This window comes from Marmota monax, unplaced genomic scaffold (genome assembly GCF_021218885.2).
Source record: "Marmota monax isolate L192 unplaced genomic scaffold, Marmota_monax_Labrador192_F-V1.1 WCK01_AAM20220418_F8-fsc00108, whole genome shotgun sequence".
Lineage (NCBI taxonomy): Eukaryota > Metazoa > Chordata > Mammalia > Rodentia > Sciuridae > Marmota > Marmota monax.
In genome coordinates, this window is record NW_026694593.1 from 2,459,606 (window position 1) to 2,465,877 (window position 6,272).

A 6,272-nucleotide genomic window follows, 5' to 3' on the forward strand; every position below is an offset into this window, starting at 1 on the left:
TATGGGGGTATGGCTCAGTGATTAAGTGCCCCTGTGGGTTCAATTCCCCAGTACCAAAGAGACAGAGATTTTCTCTCTTAAAATCCTCTTGAGGCTCTGACTTATATTCAAGATGAAGCTGAAATTGCCTTGGCAAAGAAAAGGAATTCTCTAGAAATCACCCCTGCCTTCTGTCCTGACCCTCTCTGATTGCCATCTAGTTACAACCAGAGCAATGTTTTTGCAAATGTTGTCCAGAGGTGGGCAGGTGGGCCTCCTTCTCCGGGCCCCACGCTCACGGGCCTCCGAGTTGCTCAGACATGCGTATACACACTTACTTAGCGTACACACCTCCTCTGCTACTTGACATCAGTTGGTTTTTGCTGGAACAGAACAATACCCTTCCTAAACCACTGCTCATCTGCTCCCAGGAACGGTGGTCCCTGTGGCTAATCGTTGACACACACTGCCCCGTCTGCACTGGGCAGCCACAGGAGTTGAAGGGCTCTATTTCAGCCCCAGATCCAGGGATGAACCCAGTTACAACTGAGTCAGACCACAGACGCCCTCTACCCCCACATCCTGCCCCGTTCACACAAACACACAGCACCTCCCTGGTCAAAGTACTTGGCTCCAAAAGGGCACGGGGTTGGCTCTGAGTCCAGACCAGGTGGATGGTACAGAGGACACCTCCTCTCTTTGGTTCCGGATGGTGCTGACCACAGGTGTGATACGTGGGAATGATAGAGCCACTTTGCTACTCGGAAAGGAACCAGCTTTGGAAACTGCCGCCACAATTGCTAAAAACACAACTGGAGGTGGCTGAGCTGAAGTCCACCACCTGCCATTTGGAGTTTTCAGATACTCTAACTTGAGGGTCAGAAAAACAGAGCCCTTGGACCGCATCTGGCCCACTTCTTCCTTTAGTACTGCATAGATGGTCCATCTCATGACAGTGAACAAAGCAAACACAAGTAGTACATACTACCTGATTCAGTGTACATCGAGTATGGAAATGATCCGTGGTGTTAGAGGTCAGATTAGAGGTTACCTTTGGGGAGAGGGAAGACACTGTCTGGGACAGTGTACAGCTATGTCTCATGTGGAGGGTACATGGGCAGTTCACACCTTAGAGATATTTCTAGGTATTTGATGATTTTGAAGTATTTTTTAAAATGGTATTTTTCCTCTTTATGTACTTCTTTATTGTGGGGGGATACTCAGTTTTGGTACTGAGGATTCAACCCAGGGGCAGTTAACCACAGAGCCACATCCCCAGCCCTTTTAATTTTTATTTAGAGACAGGGTCTTGCTGAGTTGCTTAGGGCCTCACTAAGTTGCTGAGGCTGGCTTTGAACTTGGGATCCTCCTGCCTCAGCCTCTCAAGCCGCTGGGATGACAGGCGTGTGCCACCGCGCCCAGCTTCTTTATATACTTTTAATTTTGTGCATATGTGCATGTGTGTGGTCCTGAAGGTCCACCTGGGTGATCCAGCTGGCAATAACGGGGACTGTCACCGTTAAGGACCACGCTGCGGCTGCAGGCGCCTCCTTGCAGGCTCTCCTCTTCCTTTCTCTCTGGAGCCCTGCTTGGCCTTGAGCACTGCTCTGGTCAGTCGCTGGAGATGTTCAGTCACTCGTGTGGTGGCCCCTCTACTGCATGTCTCATCCTAGTCTTTGCTGCCCACACCCTCTAGTTCCCTCTAGGCCCCTGTTCTGTGACTGCAGTAGATAAAATATAATATAGAAGACAGTGATTCTAGGAGGAAAGAAAACAGACACACGGTGATTGGAGCTCACAGTCACACGAACAAAGAGTCAGGGACAATGGGGTCAGAGTTCGTGATCACGTGATAAGCTCCAGATGCAGGTGACACTCACTGCTCCTCCATCTGTAACAAGAAAGAAATGTAGAAAAGAAAAGGGAAAAAAGCCATCAGGCCTGCCCTAGTACCTGGGCCTCTTACACTCCAGAGAGCCTGTAATTAATGATATCGATAGCTACTTCAGAGTCAATTTCTTCTGTTGTACAACAGACTTTCTTATTTATGAATATGTGCTCTATCTTTGGTTCCCTTGGCCACTGGCCCAGTGAAGGCCGAGAGCCATAATTTGGGACAGGAAACCTTAGACTGTGTCAATCACTGAGCCACGTCCCCGTTTTGCATTTTATTTAGAGACAGGGTCTCACTGAGTTGCCTAGGCCTTGCTAAACTGCTGAGGCTGACTTTGAACCCATGACCTTCCTGCCTCAGCCTCCTGAGCTGCTGGGATTATAGGCGTTCACCACCGTTCCAGGGAAGGTGTGGTCTTTGAACTATTGCCAGTCAATAAAATGCTTCTTGCTTGACTGCAATGAGCTAAGTATAGAAATTGAAAGCAAGCATTTAGAAACTTGTATCACCATTTGACTTTTTTTGTCTGTTTGTTTCGGTACTGATGATTGAACCCAGAGGCGCTTTACCACTGAGCTACATCCTCAGCCCTTTTTTTTATTTCGAGATTGGGTCTTACTACGTTGCTGAGGCTGGCCTCAAACTTGTGATCCTCCTGCCTCCGCTGCCCCAGATGCTGGAATTACAGACATGAGTCACCAAACCCAACTAAATTAAATGTTTTTAAAGAAGAGGAAGACATGGCTCCCTCAAGCTCTTCAATTCAAGTCTTAGCCTGGGCCGAAGCAACACAGTGAAACTCCATCTTAAAAAAATTTTTTTTTTTTAACTTTGCTGCAATATCCAAGCTTCTAATCGTTTCCCAGGAATGCACTGTAATTGTATTCTTATTTCACAAAAGTGTCAGTCCATCACATATTAGATACTTTTTTCTTTTTTTTTTTTGTACTAGGGGTTGAACCCAAACCGAGTTTTGTGTGGGCCAGCCTAGTGCTCTGTCACTGAGCTACAGCCATGGCCTGGAAACTTTAAAAGCCGATACTTGTCTGAAATAGTGTTCTTCTAGATGCTGATATTTTCTGCCCAAATAACCCAGAGTCCACTTCCAGGGTCTGTTTAGCCTTCTGCTCTTGGTACCCTCCTTTGCTAGTGTGCCCATCTGGCCCACGAGGCCACCAGGAGCAGCTGTTTGCAGAGGGGTGGGGGTGGAGCTAGGACTTGTGAGTGGGGGGATCCACTTAGGTGCTGCAGGATCCCTCAGTGCAGAATGGGCCCAGGGGATGGAAAGAGACAGGGGGAGGCAGGCAGAGGGCTGGGAGGGCAAAGGTAACCAGAGCTGAATTTAAACCTGGCCTTCCAAGTTGTTATGAAGATCAATCATTCAAGGTAGGAGGATGGAACATAACAGACTGTGAGCCTGATTTCGTAACTCCTCCACACCTAGACGTGGGGTTTGTGGGCCTCTGTTTGTTCCTTTCCCTGAGGCCCAGGAGCATTCCAGGAAGGCCTGCCTATAAGCAGGACAGATGAGGAGCCTGTGAAATGGCAGGCACTTGTAAAAGCACCTGAGCATTTTATTGCATAGCTTTCAACAGATTCTCAGAGAAAAACCTGAGCCAAAGTTACTATTACTGGCCAGGATATTGTCGAAAATCTAACAGGGCACCGGGCTAGTTGCAAAGACAGGGTGAGAGGCCATCTCTTCTTCCCCTTCTTGGTGTGACGGTAGAGCTAGAGAACAGCCATCATTTGGAACCACCGAGGAGGCCTCCGATGTTTTTCCAATATCCTGGTATTCTTTCCAACTGCACAAAACAGTTTGTAAGAGTCCTCCCTTCTCCAGTGGAGAACCAGCCCCCAGGCCCAAGTTCAAATGGTTTCCCTCCAACCACAGAAGCTCTGCAGATTCTTTGGAGGGTCCTCTGGGCCTGGGCAGCCACCTGACTTCCTCTGGGCATTGGGCATCCCAATGCAACCACCTGGGCTCCTGAAGCCCTGCAAATCTTGGCACCAGGAACCTCATGCAAAACGGTCAAGCACAGCCCCAAAGCAGTTTTCCTAGTGCAGAAAGCCATTGACCCAGAGCCAGAGCACAGCAGCAACTGAGGACCGGGAGGAGGGGCACCCTGGACTACAGCTGCCTGTCCCAGAGCTGTGAGCAGGGAGAAGAGTGGCTCATGAAGAGGAAATAGGGCATGGTTCTCCCTCCTCACCTCCCACAGGCTATTTATTTATTTGGTACTAAGGACTGAACCCAGGAGTGCTTTACCACTGAGCCACATTCCCAGCCCTTTTTATGCTTCGAGACAGGGCCTCGTTAACTTGCTGAAGTTGACTTTGAATTCAAGATCCTCTTGCCTCACTGGGGATTACAGGCATGCACCAATACACCCAGCTAGGCTTTTTATTTTTTAATTTTATATTTTTTTATGGTACTGGGGATTGAACCCAGATGCGCTTAACCACTGAGCTACATTCCCAGCCCTTCAAAATTTTACTTTGAGACAGAGACTAAGTTGCCCAGGCTGACCTCAAATTTGAGATCCTCCTGCCTCAGCCTCTCAGGTAGCCAGGATTATAAATGTGTGCCACCAAGCCCAGCTGTGTCTCTTTTTTCATATTCCACAGCTCGAACCAAAGGATCTGAATGATCAAACACTGAACTGTGAAATTTCAGAGGTGGAGCTCCTCCCTTCCACGGTGGGTGCCCAAGGGTGCTCCTTCACACCAACAGAGAAGGCCCTGGGACCTTGGTGGTACCAGGGACCAGAATAAGATCCAAGGTGCCCAAGGCTGCAGTGACTTAGTGACGTAAGGAAGGGATCAGGAGGTCAGGGAATGTCTACAGCACAGAAGGGACAAAGTGGGGAACCTAAATGCTCAGTAGAGGTATGTTTGTACAAAAAGGGAAGAAAACAGGCCCCGAGGTGGCAGGGAGAGTGGACATACGTTGGCCTTGCCCCTCAGGTATCTGTACAGGATTGGGTTTGCTGAGGAGCAGGGTGGATATTCTCTCAAGAGTATCAAGCTGAAGAGTCTTCATCTGTCCTCTGAAACTGCTCCGTAGGTCAGCAGTGAGAGGCAGGAAGTTCAAGGGCGTGGGGGCCTCATGGGAAAGAGAGGCATCAGCCTCCGCTTGCAGTGAAAGCTAGGACACCCAAGTTGGCAGCCTAGCCCATCTCAAGGGATTAAGGCCTGCTTCTGCACCCCAGAGAGGGAGGGACCGTGGCCAGATGCCACTCTGCTACCTGAGGCTCAGAGTTCCAGACAGACCCGAGAAGGGTTGGGCAGGCCCTCCCCACACGGAGGCCGGAGCAGGCTGTGTTCCCGGGCAGGCAGGCAGCAGTGGTACTTTCTGGCCCTAGACTTCTTCTCCTTGAGGAGGAAACTGATCTTGTCTTCACGGCTCCCTCTGAGCTTAGCACCTGCTTAGAACTCTTGCTTCTGAGAAGGAAAGAAAGATTTCCCTATGACAGAATAGATGGTTAGGGTGGAGGGGAAAACAAGCCTGGGGACAGCCATCGCAGGAAGTTTGCTCTGCCTGGTCCCCACACCCAGGCCCTAGCTCTCCTGGAACCAGGAGCCTCCCCCACACAGTTTCCTGAAGGAAAGTTCACCTTATGCGCTAGGACCTCCGGCAGAGTCTATATAATAGTTAGATTCCTTTTTAAATATTTATTTATGTATTTCTTGTGGTAGTAGGGATGGAACCCAGGGGTGCTTTATCAATGAGCTATATCCCCAACCCTTTTACTTTCTGAGACAGGGGCTCATTAAGTTGCCCAGGCTGGCCTAGAATTTGAAGTCCTCCTAGCTCAGCCTCTCATACAGCTGGAATTACAGGCACATACCACTGTGCCTGCTAGGTTCCTTGATAGTCCCTTAAAAAGCCAGGAACCTCTGAGGCTATGAGGTTGATGTCATTAGAAAAGACATGAGGAACCAGGCTTGGCGGCACATGCCTTTATATCAATGGCTTGGGAGGCTGAAGCAGGAGGATCACAAGTTCAAAACCGGCCTCAGCAACTTAGTGAGACCCTGCCTCAAAAAAAAAAAAAAAAAAAAAACAACAACAACAACAAAAAGATCTAGGAATCTATCTCAGTGGTAAAAATATTTTAAGGTCTTTAAAAATATTTACCTGGTACTCTGGAACTTTCCCTGCCCAGATCCCCCACTCCCGGCCCCCAGAATGTATTAGGAATAAGTTGGCCTGTGTTTAGAACAGCAATCAGTTCAAGGTCTGAAGCATCAGCCGTCAGCTGGACACAAAGTCTCCAAGCTCTGCCTCAGCATGGCCCACGCCCATCTCCTAGATGAAACTCGGATGCAGAAAGCGGGCAGAGAGAGGGGGTGCTGAGCGCAGCAGATTCCCTCCTCCCCGCCTCACCCTCCTCTA